Source organism: Macaca nemestrina, chromosome 13 (genome assembly GCF_043159975.1).
Source record: "Macaca nemestrina isolate mMacNem1 chromosome 13, mMacNem.hap1, whole genome shotgun sequence".
Lineage (NCBI taxonomy): Eukaryota > Metazoa > Chordata > Mammalia > Primates > Cercopithecidae > Macaca > Macaca nemestrina.
In genome coordinates, this window is record NC_092137.1 from 33,659,970 (window position 1) to 33,676,181 (window position 16,212).

Here is a 16,212-nt window from a genome sequence, read left to right on the forward strand (position 1 = left end):
CTGCCTCTACTCAGCAGACATTAGACAGCAGTGCTGAGAATATTTTCCTCCTAATAAGGAAATTCCAGTCACAATGATCATGCTCAGATACGTAAAGAGCTGCTGGAATCTGACCTCCGAATACCTGAGGAATTACTATATTGTGAAGAAAGGCAGTCTGAAGAAAGAAAGGACAATGAGATAGGCTTGTTTATAAATATGTGGTTCACCTTTCTGAGAAACATGTCTTTAAGCTATAAAAGTGTACGGAACGTTTTATGGATTTTGTCTTCCTTCATAGCTCTATAAAATTGCAGTTTTATTGGTGTGAGCCCTCTGTGTGAGGTAAATGATAGATAAGCAGATGATCATTTTATTTCACGGTTGAGACAAGATGTGCTGGGCTTTATTGCACCTAATCTCCCAGTGAAAGAGGAGTTTTAAAGTGCATAGTAGTTCATTCTCTTTGGCAGACATGAATTATAAACATGTTTTCATCTGCTTTCTGTTCTTATTAAATTAGACATTTTCAGTGATTATAGGTTTTTACTTCTCTTGTGGGGAATTTGGAAATAATTTTAAAAATTGATCTTTCCTATTATTTAGATGCCTGGAGTGACTTGGAATAAAGTATTAATTAGTTTCAGCATATTGTTATTATTGGTGTAAATGGCATTTTGGCTCGGAATCCCAAGATGAGTCATCCTCACCGTAGCCAAAACAGTGATTCCTGATCACCTCAACCAGAAAAGAGCTCTTCCGTCTTGGTGATACTCAGTCACTTCTTGTCAGCACTTCATAAACAAAGTTCCTTTTATTTGGGCACCTCGTGTAATAACATGGCTGATTCCCAGGCCCTTTGTCTCTTTTATCCCTACAGATGGGACTGCCTAACTAGAATAGGACAGAAAATTGATCTTTTTCATACCATGTCTGATAAGTAGTTTTTGGCTTTGTGGAGCATTGAACCTACATAAGATGATAAGGTGACATGTAGACTCAATATTAAACAGATCTTTCACCATCTACAGTTGGTTAGAGACTCCTCCCCAGGTTAAGGAGCAGGAACACAGAGGATATGCATTTGTGGACCCTGACTGCACTCTGTCTTCATAGATCCTGATGTGAGAATCATGCAGTTTTCTATCAGGCAGTTTATGGAATGGTGTTCATAGCTATGGTCCTGTCTTAGTCCATGTGTACTTCTACAACAAAATTCTTGAGACTGGGTAATTTACAAAGAACAGAAATTTATTTTCTCACAGTCCTGGAGGCTGGGAAGTCTAAGATCAAGGCGCTAGCAGGTTTGGTGTCTGGTGAGGGCTCATTCCTCAAAATGACCCTGCCTAGGTGTCCTTACATGGTCAAAGAATGGAAGACAGCAAATCCACTTCCTCAAGGTTTTTAAAATAAGGGTCCTAATATGATCCACGAGGGCTCTGCTGTCATGCCTTAATCACCTCCTAGAGGCCCCACTTCTTTTCTTTTCTTTTCTTTTTAGAGGGAGTCTTGCTCTGTCACCCATGCTGGAGTGCAGTGGCACAATCTCAGCTTAATGCAACCTCCATCTCCCAAGTTCAGGTGATTCTCCTGCCTCAGCCCCCGAGTAGCTGGGATTACAGGCACCCACACCACCCCTGGCTAATTTTTGTATTTTTAGTGGAGATGGAGTTTTGCCATGTTGGCCAGCCTGGTCTTGAATTCCTGACCTCAAGTAATCCACCCACCTCATCCTCCCAAAGTGTTGGGATTATAGGCGTGAGATGCCATGCCCGGCCAGCCCCACTTCTTTTGGCAGTGAAGTTTCAACATGAATTTTTGGAGAAACATTCAGACCATAGCGGGTCCCAATAGAGGGAGAGAATTTGTGATTACAGTCAAAGCCCAAATTATTAGATTACATAGGTGTTGTGGGGAGGGCAGTTGGAGATCACTCTTGAAGTCACGAATTTTAGGGCAAGTATGATTCCATAAGAGCACCATGAGTCCAAAGGTTGCCCAGTTGGAGGAGAAAGTCAATTAGGAAGGGGCCTCGATTCTACTAGTAGGCAGCCTCATGTCTCCCTTTTCAATTTCTCTAAGCTATTTCCAATTTTCCAGTCAAATATATTCAGTGAAAGTAAGAGAACATACAGATATGTCAGGAAACCTTACATGAAAAACGCTTTCAAGGAAAAGAGGCTCACACATAATGGGATGTTTGATGGCAAGACCTTCCACTTTATCACAAGCCACTCCATGAAGTGGTCAGTCTAGTGTTCACAGGTTATTGAAAGATCTGGCCCCTGTCTTGCAGACCTGTGCTGCCTAAAGGAGAGAAAGAGAGGGAGAATGTGGAAATTTGGCTACTAGATGGGTAAAAGGAGGTGCTTTGGAAAAACAGGAGGGTTGGTTTAAAGCTATTACCTGAACTTGTGAGTTTTTTAATTTTTCATTTTGATCTCTTAGGGAAACTGGCCATTTGTTGAAAATCTGTCTGATAGAAATCCAAAGAAGGTTTGACCTATCTCTTCTAGTTTCATACACTTGTGCTTGCAGACAGACAAACCTAGTTGACTTGAGTTGCTAGCTCAATAATCTCATCTTTTATCATTTTATAACTCAGCAAATAGCTTATAGTTTTTCATTCTCTCCTTAGCCTTTATACTTCTGTTCATGTTGTCTCCTTATCTAGAATGCCTCTCTCTCTGCCCTGCCTGCTCTTCAAGCCACTCCTTCCTATGTTCACTTAATCTGGCATATCTCTACTAGCATGCTAAAATTTAACTCAAGGATTGCCTTATCTAGGGCCTCTTCCTTGTTTCACACCATGGCAGACCTCAGCTGCCTACCCATATCCTCTCTTCTTTCCACTTAACAACACTCTGATATTTTTAATGGTGCCATGCATCAGAGGTGGCAGGGGCCTCTTCCTGGACCTAGGGACTGAATCTTGACTGATTTAAGCCAATTGTAATAATTCTGTTTCCCTTGCTAGTGACTGTGTTAGAAATAATCATGTGGTATAATTCTAATTACTAACACAGGGGAAATCTGCTGGGAGGTTCTGGGAAAGTGTTTCTTACCTTAAAAAGGAAGCTTAGCTTTCTGCCTGTGGACGCCACTGAGGAAGCATCGTTAAAGTCTGTCTTCCCACTGCCCTCATGTCTGAGTCAGAGTCTCCAAAAGAGCCCGAACAGCTGCAGAAGCTCTTCATTGGAGGGCTGAGCTCTGAAACCACTGATGAGAGCCTGAGGAGCCGTTTTGAGCAGTGGGGAATGCTCATGGACTGTGTGGTCATGAGAGATCCAAACATCAAGCGCTCCAGGGGCTTTGGGTTTGTCACATATGCCACTGTGGAGGAGGTGGATGCGCCATGAATGCAAGGCTACACAAGGTGGATGAAAGAGTTGTGGAACCAAAGAGACCTATCTCAAGAGAAGATTATCAAAGATCAGGTGCCCACTTAACTGTGAAACAGATATATGCTGGCGGTGTTAAAGAAGACACTGAAGGAATCCCCTAAGAAATTATTTTGAGTAGTATGGAAAAATTGAAGTGATTGAAATCATCACTGACCAAGGCAGTGGCAAGAAAAGGGGCTTTGCCTTTGCAACCTTTGACAACCATGAGTCTGTAGATAAGGTTGTCATTCAAAAATACCATACTGTGAATGACCACAGCTGCAAAGTCAGGAAAGCCCTGTCAAAGCAAGAGACGGCTGGTGCTTCATCCAGCCAAAGAGGTCAAAGTGGTTTTGGAAACTTTTGTGGTGGTTGTGGAGGTGGTTTTGGTCATGGAGGAAACTTCAGGGGTTGTGGTGGCTTTGGTGGCAGCCACAGTGGTGTTGGATATGGTGGCAGTGGGGATAGCTATAATGGATTTGGTAATAATGGAAGCAATTTTGGAGGTGGTAAAAGCTACAGTTATTTGGCAATTATAACAATCAGTCTTCAAATTTTGGACCCATGAAGGGAGGACACTTTGCAAGCAGAAGCTCTGGGCCCTATGGTGGTGGAGGCCAATTATGTGCCAAACCACAAAACCAAGGTGGATGTGGCCATTCTAGTAGCAGTAGTAGCTATGGCAGTGTCAGAAGAGGAGAGCTAGAGAAGTGACAAGGAAGCTGCAGGTTACAACAGATTGTGAACTCAGCCAAACACAGTGGTGGCAGGACCTAGCTGCTACAAAGAAGACATGTTTTAGACAAATACTCATGTGTATGGGCAAAAAACTCAAGGACTGTGTTTGTGACTAATTGTATAACAGGTTATTTTAGTTTCTGTTGTGTGGAAAGTGTAAAGCATTCCAACAAAGGGTTTTAATGTGTGTTTTTTTGTTTTTTGTTTTTTTTGCATCCATGCTGTTGGTTGCTAAATGTAACAGTCTGATCATGGCACTGAATAAATGTGTCTTTTTTTTCTTTTTTTCTTAGATTCTGATCCAGGTTCTCTCTGCCTCTTATTATCTGTAATTTCTTTTTTTTTTTTTTTTTTTTTTTTTTGAGACGGAGTCTCACTCTGTCTCCCAGGCCTGGAGTGCAGTGGCATGATCTCAGTTCACTACAACCTCCGCCTCCCAGGTTCAAATGATTCTCCTGCCTCAGCCTCCCAAGTAGCTGGGATTACAGGTGCCTGCCACTGCACTTGGCTAATTTTTGTATTTTTAGTAGGGACGCAGTTTCACCATGTTGGCCAGGTTGGTCTTGAACTCCTGACCTCAAGTGGTCCTCCCACCTTGGCCTCCCAAAGTGCTGGGATTACAGGCGTGAACCATCTCCCCTGGCTTGTTATCCGTAATTTCAAACATTATTTAATGTTACTTAGCCTTAGTTTCTTCATCTGCAGAAGGGGGAAAAAAGTTGTTTATCTCTCCATAGTGTTGTGGGGATTAAATGAGAAAATCTAAGCCCATTTTTGAGTACAGTGCTTGGTACGTAATCACTGAAAGAGTGGCAGCCATTTCTTAAGAGATGTTAATTCCTGTGCAAATAGCGCAGTACCCTTTAACCATGCCCACCCAAGCCCCTGCTACACTGAGTGCTGGCTGCTTAGTGCTCACTGCTACTCGCTTTCTCCAGAACATGGACTTGGCAGAGCATTGCCTTGGCCCACTTAGCCCCTACTTCCTCCTGCAGACAGCACACAGACAACAACTGACTAAGCCTTCATGCAAAAGACTGGGCCCTGGTCTCAAGGCAGAATGGGATTTGTGCTTCAGAGCACAATCTTGGCTCACTGCAACCTCTACCTTCTGGGTTCAATCGATTCTCATCCCTCAGCCTACCGAGTAGCTGGGATTACCGGTGCCCATCACAACACCCGGCTAATTTTCATATTTTTGGTACAGATGGGGTTTCACCATGTTGGTCAGGCTGGTCTAGAACTCCTGACCTCAAATGATCCACCCACCTTGGCCTCCCAAAGTGCTGGGATTACAGGCGTGAGCCACTGTGCCTGGCCGCAACAACTTGTGTCTTTTTAAGAATTTTTCATAATCCCAGTGCTTTGGGAAGCTGAGGCAGGAGGATTGCTTGAGGTCAGGACTTTGAGACCAGCCTGGGTGGCATAGTGAGACCCTGTCTTTACAAAAAAAAAAAAAAAAAATTATATATATATATATATATATATATATATATATATATATATATATATAAAAAAAAAGAAAATTTTATTTCTTCCACGTTATCTAATTTGTTGACATACTGTTGTTTATGGTAGTCACCTATAACTCTTATGATTTCTATAAGGTGATCGTTATGTTCCCTCTCTTATTGTTGATTGAAAATTTTTGAGTGTTTCCTCTCTCTTAATTTTTGGTCAGTGCATCTAAAATTCAATTTTCTTTATCTTTTCAAAGAACCAATTTTTGGCTTCTTTGATTGTTTTCCTTTTTTTTTTTTTTTTTTTAATTTTGCGCTCACCTTTAGCATTGTCTTTCTTCTGTTCGCTCCCAGTTTAATTTATTCTTCTTCTTCCAAGTGTTAATTTATTTTATTTTATTTTATTTTATTTTATTTTTTTGAGATGGAGTCTCACTCTGTTGCCAGGCTGGAGTGCAGTGGTGCAACCCCAACTCACTGCAACCTCTGCCTCCCGGGTTCAAGCTATTCTCCTGCCTCAGCCTCCCAAGTAGCTGGGACTACAGGCTAATTTTTTTATTTTTAGTAGAGAGGGGGTTTCACCATATTGGCCAGGCTGGTTTCGAACTCCTGACCTCAGCTGATTCACTTGTCTCGGCCTCCCAAAGTGCTAGGATTACAGGCGAGAGCCACCATGCCCGACCTTCTTCCAATGTCTTAAGCTGCAAGTTTAGGTTATTATTCCTCTCTGTTAATATAGATGTCTATGGCTTAAAATTTCCCTTTGAGTGTTGTGTTGGGGCTCAAAAACTGAGGCCCTAAAATGTGGTGCTTTGACATGCTGAACTGAAGAAGAAGCCTTATGGTCTCTCTGACCTCCCCCTACCACCTACTTTCACAAAGCCTTGAGGAAGTTGTTCTCCGAAGCTCGTTTATCTGCCCCAAATCCTGACCAAGAACAACAACAACAAAAAACAATGGTTTTGGCTGGATGTGGTGGCTCGCACCTGTAATCCCAATCCCTAAGGTGAGAGGGATTGCTATAGCCCAGGAGTTCAAGACCAGCCCAAGCAACATAGTGAGACCCTGAATCTACAGAAAAAGTTTTAAAATTAGTCACACCTGTGGTCTCAGCTACTTGGGAGGCTGAGGAGGGAGGATCACTTGAGTTCAGGGGGCCAAGGCTGCAGTTAGCTGTGTTCATGTGACTGCAATGTAGCCTGGGTGACAGAGTGAGACTCCATCTCAAACACACAAACAAACAAACAAACAAAAAAGTAGTTTTTTCTTCTCCCGTAAGACCAAGCATGAAGGCAGATCTGAACCGCTGACAATTCATTTCACAAGATAATGTCTTTCTCCCAGGGTCATTCAAATCCAAAGGAAATTATGTATCAGTTAATCTCTGTTCCTCTTTATTGCCCCTCAACAGAATTCTGCTTCTCCTCTCTCCCATAATCTGTTTTGCCAGGATCCAAGCCCCATTTATTCTGTAACTTCGAAATGGTATATAAGCTTCTGAACTCTGTTGGTGAATGGGTGGTCATCCTGTGGTTCTTTCTGTAAACATGTTAATACATTTGTATGCCTTTTCTCTAATTAATCTGCCTTTCGCGAGTTGACTTTTCAGCAAAACTTCAGAGGGTGAAAGGGAAGTTTTTCTCTTGGCTCCCACAATTGATTTAGCTGCATTGCATTAGTTTTGGTGTATTATGTCTTTTTGTTCATTCATTTTATTATCTAATTTTGCTTGTGGTTTCTTCTTTGTCTCATTGATTATTTAGTATATCTTGTGTAATTTTCGCATATTTATAAATTTGCCAATTTTTTTTTTCTGTTACTAACTTCTAATTTCATTCCATTGTGGTCTGATAACATATATGATTCCAGTCCTATTCAATTTATTGGAATGTGTTTTATAACCTAACATGTGGTCTCCTCTGGAGAATGTTCTGTGTTTCAGGAGAATGTGCATTCTGCCGTTTTGGGGTGAAGTGTTGAATAGATGTCTCTCAGGTCTAGTTGGTTTACAGTGTTGCTCAAGTCTTCTGTTTTCTTGTTCGTCTTCTGCCTAATTGCTCTATGTAGTGCTGAAGGTGCAGTATTTGTCTCCAATTACCAGTGGTTGAGCAAAACACACTCTGTTTCTCTATACTTTCAGCCAACACTTTGGATACCAGATGTGCGAATTTTTTTTCTGCACCAAGCAATTCTCCAACTCTCTGAACATCAATTGGGTGTCTTACAATTTAATTTAATTCTGACTCTATATACTTGCAGTTAGCATCAGATTCCACAATTTGAGAGCTTACTAGCTATGAATTAAGGGCTCCCATGACCCACTTCTATGTTTGATAGAATGGCTTAGGGAAATACTTTACATTTACTGAACTCAGAGAAATGCTTTGCTTACATTGACTGGTTTATTATAAAGGATAAAACTCAGGACCAATCAGATGGAAGAGATGCAAGGTGTAGGGGAGACGAACACTGAGTTTCCATGTTCTCTGGACAGGCCACCTCCAGCACCTCCCTGTGAAACTCATCAAATCTCCTTGTTCAAGAGTTGTTTTGTTGTTGTTGTTGCTGTTGTTGTTGAGACAGAGTCTCATTCTGTTGCCCAGGATGGAGTGCAGTGGAGAAATCTTGGCTTCCTGCAACCTCTGTCTCCTGGGCTCAAGCGATCCTCTCACCTCAGCCTCCTGAGTAGCTGGGACTATAGGCATGCACTGCCATGCCTGGCTAATTTTTTGTATTTTTAGTACAGACAGGGTTTCACCATGTTGGCTAGGCTGGTCTGGAACTCCTGACCTCAAGTGATCCGCCCACCTCAGCCTTCCAAAATGCTGGGATTACAGGTGTGAGCCACCACACCCGGCCGTGTTCAAGAGTTTTTACACGCCCTTTCCATGATATATCCATTTTATCTTTTTATTTTCAACCCATTTGTATCTTTAATTCAAAAGTTTGCATCTGTAGACAGCATATGATAGGATCTTATTTTTTTAATCCAGTGTGATAATTTCTTTTAGTTGGATTGTTTCATCATTTACATTTAATGTTATATTGATACATTTAAATTAATGTCTGTCATTTAACTCTTTGTTTTCTATATGTCTCATGACTGTTTTGTTCTTCTACCCTTTATTGCTTTCATTTGTACTAAGTGAATATTTTCTAGTGGAAAAACTTAATTCCTTTAATGATTTGTTTTCACTACATTTATTTTCTCAGTGGTTGCTCTAGGGCTTACCATACACCTCATAACTTAATGGTATCTACAGTTGACCTTGAATGATGTGGGGTTTGGGGAACCACCCCCACAATGCAGTTGAAAATCCATGTATAACTTTTGACTCCCCCCAGATTCAACTAAGAGCTTACTGTTGAACTGAAGCTTCATGGATAACATAAACAGTCAATTAACATATATTTTGTATGTTACTTTTATTATATACTGTATTCTTATAATAAAGTAAGCTAGGTGAAAGAAAATGTTATTAAGAAAATCATAAGGAAGAGAAAATATATTTGCTATTCATTGAGTGGCTCATCATAAAGGTCTTCATTCTTGTTGTCTTCAGGTTGAAAGTGGAGGAAGCAGAGGTGTAGGAAAATCCACATATAAGTTGACCTGTGTAGTTCAAACCTGTGTTGTTCAAGGGTCAATTGTACTTTAGATTTATACTAAAGTCCAGTGAGATATTGAAACATTGCTCCTATATATTTCTAGTCCTACTTCTCTTGTTTGCGGTATTATTGTTATACATATTTTAGTTATATGTTACAAGACCAAGAATACATTGTTATAATTATTACTTTGTATAATTTTATGTATTTTAAAGAAGCTGCTAGAGTAAAGGAGAGCAATAATATATTTATAAATGGTGCTATGTTACCTTTCTTACCATTTCTGGTCTCTTTCTTTGTTCCTGTTGATTCAAGTTACCATCTGGTATTATTTCCTTTTTCCAATACAGCTTCTCTTCCATTCCTTCCTTTGTTCTGTAATTTTAAGATAGTTTACATTGGTATGTGTTGCAGGCCTGATTATGCAAAAAGATACATACTGTTTTGTACATTTGTTTTTCCAATAAGTTAAGAGATGAAAGGAGAAAAAAATGCATTTTGCTATCTTCTATAATTACATAATTACCTTTACTGGTGCTCTTTGTTTATTTCTGTGTATTCTAATTATTGTCTGAGATCACTTGCTTTCAGCCTGAAGAGCTTCCTTTAGTATTTCTTGTAAAGTGAGTCTACTAGCAACAAGTTATTTCAGTTTTGTTTTCTTCAGAATGTCTTTATTTTGCCTTTATTTGTTTATTTTTTATTTTATTTATTTATTTATTTATTGAGAGGGAGTTTTGCTCCTGTTACCCAGGCTGGAGTGCAATGGCACTCAATCTCGGCTCACCGCAAGCTCCGCCTCCCGGGTTCAAGCGATTCTCCTGCCTCAGCCTTGCAAGTAGCTGGGAATACAGGCATGTGCCACCACCCCCAGCTAATTCTTTGTATTTTTAGTAGAGATGGAGTTTCTCCATGTTGGTCAGGCTGGTCTCGAACTCCTGACCTCAGGTAATCTGCCCACCTCAGCCTCCCAAAGTGCTGGGATTACAGGTGTGAGCCATTGCACCTGGCCTCTTTTGCCTTTATTTTTAAAAGACAGTTTTGTGGGATATACGATCCTTATTAAAAGTTTTATTCTTTCAGCAATTTAAATGTATCAAGTGATTGTTTCTGGCCTCCATTTTTTCTGATGAGGAGTCAGCTGTTAATCTTATTAGGGTTCCCTTGTACTTAAAACAGGGATCCGTCCATGGCCCGTTAAGAATCAGGCTGTACAGCAGGAAGTGAGTGGCAGGTGAGTAAGCATGACCGCCTGAGCTCCACCTCTCGTCAGATCAGTGGTGGCATTAGATTCTCATTGGAGCACGAACCCTATTGTGCACCATGCATGTGCGGGATCTAGGTTGTGCACCCTTTATGAGAATCTAATACCTGATGATCACAGGTGGAACAGTTTCATCCCAAAACCACCCCTGCCGCTCCCACCCACAACCCCCACTCCCAGTCTGTGGAAAAATTGTCTTCCATGAAACTGGTCTCTGGTGCTGAAAAGGTTGGAGAGCACTGCTTTATAAGTAGTTTTTTCTTTCTGCTTTCAAGATGTACCCTTTATCTCTGGCTGTCAACATTTTACTATGAAGTATATCTCTTTGCATTTATTCTTTGCATTTATTGTTGGAGGTTTTGAACTTTTTGGATATGCAGATTTCTGTTTTTTAATCAATTTTGAGAAGATTTCAGCCATTATTTCTTCACATATTTTTTCTGCTCCTTTTTCTTGCTCTTCTCCTCTGTCTCTCTCATTATGTGTATTTGTTGCTCTTAATAATGTCCTATATTTCTCTGAGGCTCTGTTCATTTTTCACCATTATTTAATCTCTCTTTTTTTTTGACTGCAACATCTCTATTGATCTGCAACATCTCTATTGATCTATCTACACATTCACTGTTTCTTCTGCTAGTTTGGATCTATTGTGGAGCTTCATTGGTGAATTTTTTATTTCAGTTATTGCATTCTTCAACTCCAGATGTTCCATTTGGTCCTTTAAAAATAATTTCTATCTCTTTATCGATATTTTTTATTTCATGAGACAATGCCATCATACCTTCCATCACTGGCTGAAGCATAGTTTTCTTCAGTTCTTTGAACATATTTATAATGGCTCATATGAAGTCCTTATCTACTATATCTGAACTCTTTCACAGGCATTTTTTTTGCTGCCTGCCTTTTTTTTCCCTGTGTGTGAGTTACATGTGAAGGTTATTAGAATAAAAATGGAATGAATTCCTTGTGTTAAAAACAAAATGAAACAATCTGACAAATAGAGCTGAGGAATGCCATGAAGGGATGGTTCTCATGCATAAATGCTTGATAAAAACTATTACAAAAGACCCTGCAAAAACCATAACCTTGTACAAAGGTCATGATAATCTTAAACACAAAATAATAATTCTGCAAGTATACCTACCCAGCAACTACCTATCCAACCCCAGACTGGTGCCACCTTTATGCAGGGGGAACTTCCATTTATAAAACCATCAGATCTTCTGAGACTTATTCAATACCATGAGAACAGCACGGGGGAAACTGCTGCCATGATTCAATTATCTCACGTGGCCCTCCTCTTGACACTTGGGTATTATTACAATTCAAGGTGAAATTTGGGTGGGGATACAGCCAAACCATATCAGTGAAGGTTATGAGGCCTCCAGGATTTTTGGCCTGCTATACCAGACTCGGGTAGAGCCTCCACCCTTTGTGTGGAAGCTGGGTGGAGGCAGGGAGCCCTCACCATCTTGGCTATATTCACCTAGAATTTAGTCTCTGCCACAGGAAGCTCAGAGTTGGGGGGTGAGCAATGCTAGCAACACGCCTCTCCTGGTGAGATTTCATAGCTTCTGACTGGGAACTGGAGAGACAGGGAGCCCTGTGTTCTTAGCCTCACCTACCCAGATCGAAACTTTCCTTATGTTGAGCTCAGGGGGTGAGGGAGGGACTGGGTCATGGGTTAAATCCCACAGATTCTTGCTGTTCTTACCAATATTTAGTATATTTCTTCATTTGCTGTATGCTCTTCCTTAGGGAATTTGAAGAGACATTAAATTGTTGCATGCTTATAATGTTTGGTTTTTTGGGGGGAGTAGTCCTGAAAAAATCCTCACCCCACTGGCATTCCGTAAGTCATCCTCTGTTTTGACTTCTGATGGAAACGTTGAACGGACTTCTTAGAGTGTTCTTGGTGCTATATGTGCTGTGGAAGAGACACGTTAGAGGCAGTTTACTTTTATGGAGGAAACAGAGAACTCTGAATCTGAGTTGCTTTGCCTCCCTCCAGACTTAGAAGTCAGTGGGCAGATGGTGTGGATGAGTTCCCATTCAGCTACATACTATATAGATGAATGTGGTGGAAACAAGATTTATTCATAAAGAGAGTTCTCCTACCCTTTTACTAACTAAAGGTAATTTTGTATTCATTTACACAGATTCTCTCCTCTTTTTAGCGTCTAAGGAGAGTTCTGTCTCTACCAGCGTGATTCCAGGATTTTAAAATAATCTGGGGCTGGGTGTGATGGCACACACCTGTAATCCCAGCACTTTGGGAAGCCAAGGTGGGAGGATCGCTTGAGCCCAGGAGTTTGAGAGCAGCCTGAGCAACATAGGGGGACCCTGTGTCTAAAAAAAAAAGGTCTCTGGAATCTGAAAAACCAGTGGATAGGTATAAGACAAGAAAGGTTAGAGGAAAAGGAAAATACTTAAGTTGGGAAACTAAGAGATGAGTGGTAGGAAGCGATGAAGATGTGTAGGGGGGTGTACCTAGCTAGCTGCTGGAGACAGACAGTTTTCTTGGTGGGGAGGCGTGAAAAAATTGGGAAGAATAAAAAGAGAAAAAGGATTTAAGAAATTTTGTTTTGAGTTATGACTGGATTTTCTATCATGTACCTTGAGAAATGCAAGGAAAGTTTGTTACACTGTCTGAGTTTCTTTCAGCTGATGAGCCATACATCTCTATGCAAATACACATAGAGACTGCTCTATGTATAGCTCTTGTTCTTATTATATCTTAAAAAAATAAATTCTAAATATCCTCTCTTCCTGCTTCTTTTTTAGGTTTCTCCCAGGAGTACTGACTATAAAGGATGTTAATTGTTATATCAGACTCAGGAAAAATGGAAGAGATTCAAACTCTGTCTTAAGCATCTCATTGACCTGTAATTCTTTTTCTCATTAAAAAGATGTAAAACAAGGCCAGGCACAGTGGCTCATGCCTATAATCTCAGCACTTTGGGAGGCCAAAGTGGGAGGATTGCTTGAGCCCGGGAGTTTGAGACTAGCCTGGGCAACATAGTGAGATCCCATCTCTACAAAAAATAACACAAATTAGCTGGATATGGTGGTGCATGCTTGTAGTTCCAATTACTTGGGAGGCTGAGGTAGGAGGATTGCTTGAGTCCAGGAGTTCAAGGCTGCAATAAGCTACGATCACACCACTGCACTCCAGCCTGGGTAACAGAGTGAGACCCTGTCTCAAAAAAAAAAGATATAAAATATTTTACTTTTTTTTTTCTGGAAAACCATTTCTTCAACAATTACATGTATTTTAATTTGAATTTGATTGACACATTCAATGTAGGTGTAGTTTCTATAATCCCTAAATGCTCAGGAGTTGTGGCAGGAGGTCACAAGATTTGTGACTTCCCCAATTGTTCTTATAGATAATATCACTATTGTAGAACCTAAGATCGTTTTTTCCTTTTTTTTTTTTTTTTTTTTTGTTTTCTTTTTTCTGAGATGGAGTTTTGCTCTTGTTGCCCGGGCTGGAGTGCAATGGCGCGATCTCGGCTCACTACAACCTCCACCTCCTGGGTTCAAGCGATTCTCCTGCCTCAGCCTCCCAAGTAGCTGGGAATACAGGCACGTGCCACCACATCTGGCTAATTTTGTATTTTTAGTAGAGACGGGGTTTCTCCATGTTGGTTAGGCTGGTTTCTCCATGTTGGTTAGGCTCCCGACCTCAGGTGATCCACCTGCCTCGGCCTCCCAAAGTGCTGGAATTACAAGTATGAGCTACTGCGCCAGGCCTGATTGGTTTTTTTAAAGACGTTTTTCAGACTGACTCCACCCGGACTCAACTGTACTGTGGCCCCACCCAGAGGTGGACCCAGTGCATTAGGACCATTTTCCACACCCTTATTATTTCATCCCCAACCAATCAGAATTATCCATTCCCTAGCCCTCTGTTCACAAAATTGCCATAAAAATCCTAACCTCCAAGCCTTTGGGGAGACTAGTTTGAGTAATAACTCCATCTGCCACATGGGTGCACTTGAATTAATTAAACTCTTTACTGCAATGCCTTGGTCTCAGTGAGTTGATTTTTTCTGTGCAGTGGGCAGGAAAACCCATTGGGTGATTATAGCTTTGCAAGTTATAGGGCAATGGAAAGGAAGGAAGATTGATCTGAATTGGAGGTGGGAAAGCTGACAGATGGAATGTACCATGCTGCTTAAAAAACTTGAATGAGAAGGAAGGAAAAGCTAGACCATAAGCTCTCATACTGGCAATCAAGCCCTAAGTTAATGTCTTCACTTTTTTATTTTCTGTACTCAATACATCTGGCCTGATACAGAGGAACTCAACAAATACAGTTAAAAAAAAGGAAAGATAAGGGACCAGGGAGTTGAGAGTGCAAACAAGAGAGAAGTTTGGGCTCTGTGTGGTGACACACAGTTGTAATCCCAGCATCTTGGGAAGCTGAGGTGGGAAGATTGCTTGAGCCCAGGAGCTTAAGATCAGCCTGAGCAACATAGGGAGACCCTGTCTCCACAAAAATAAAAAAATTAGCTGAGTGCAGCACTCCGTGCCTGAAGTCCTAGCTATTTGGGAGGCTGAGGTGGTAGGATTGCTTGAGCCCAGAAGTTCAAGGCTGTAGTGAACTATGATTGCACCACTGCACTCCAGCTGGGTAGCAGAGCGAGATCTTGTCTCTATTAAAAAAAAAAAGAGAGAGATAGAGAGAAGTTTGATGTAGTTTATTCTGCTTTCCCTTGTCTCAGTTCCCTGGACTCAAATCCTTCCTTGATTCTACTATACTTAAGACAACAATTGGCTAGCAAGCTTTCTGGTTGTGGCTAGCCTTTTGTCTATGCCTGTAAGAGATGGTTTAAAAATCTTTCTGAGGTGCATATTGAGAGTACCATAAATGTACCCTTCCAATATGCAAATGTATCATTCTGAAGTCCAAGAGAAATGCTAAATGAAACAATTACTTCCTGGTACCTTCTTCCCTTCCTGCTCACCACAGAATAATCTCTTTAGTCTCATTAAATCCCTCAGTCACTTCAACCATTAGTTCTACTGCCTTTCCATACCTGAACAAATGGTTTCTTGTTTAAATCATGTTCAATTAGTTTTATCTTAAATGAGAGGTTCTCAGCTCTGACTACGTGTCAAAATCACCTGGGGAGATTAAAAAATACTGATGCCAGAGTCCTACCCAAAACTAATTAAATTAGAGCCTCTCAGCATAATGCCTAGGCACTGGTATTATCTAAATTCCCTTGGAGACTCTAATGTGTGGTTAAAATTGAGGACCAATTTCCTAAACCCTTGCATGGAAATGGTTCTTAATTATGCCTCCAAATAATGACCCTATCCTTACCTAGGAGAAACTGGCCATTGACCTTCATCCCATCCTTTGGGAATGGAAATACAGCATCACATATTCTGAATTTGAGGATATTCCATTCCCATATACCATGGAATTGCCCCATTTTGTGTCCCCAGTGACAATTAAGTGGATTGAGCTGGCTACACACAGTCATGCCAGGCAGGAGCTCATTTTAGTGGGGAAGATGAAAGTGTCTGTGCTATTAAGAACAGAAGCAACCCCCTCTGAATGCAATTGATACTTTGATCTCAAGTTGGTGGACTGTTTAGAAGAAGCTGAGTTCCTAGGACAAAGTATTCCTGCCCGAATAAATCTATGGTAACCTCTTTGGCTCCAAGGATTCCCGCTGTCTTCTGCACATTCCTGTACTATTCCAACCTCTATTGAAAGGTGATGCTGTGAAAACTTTAATTTTTTTTTTCAGAACAATCTTTT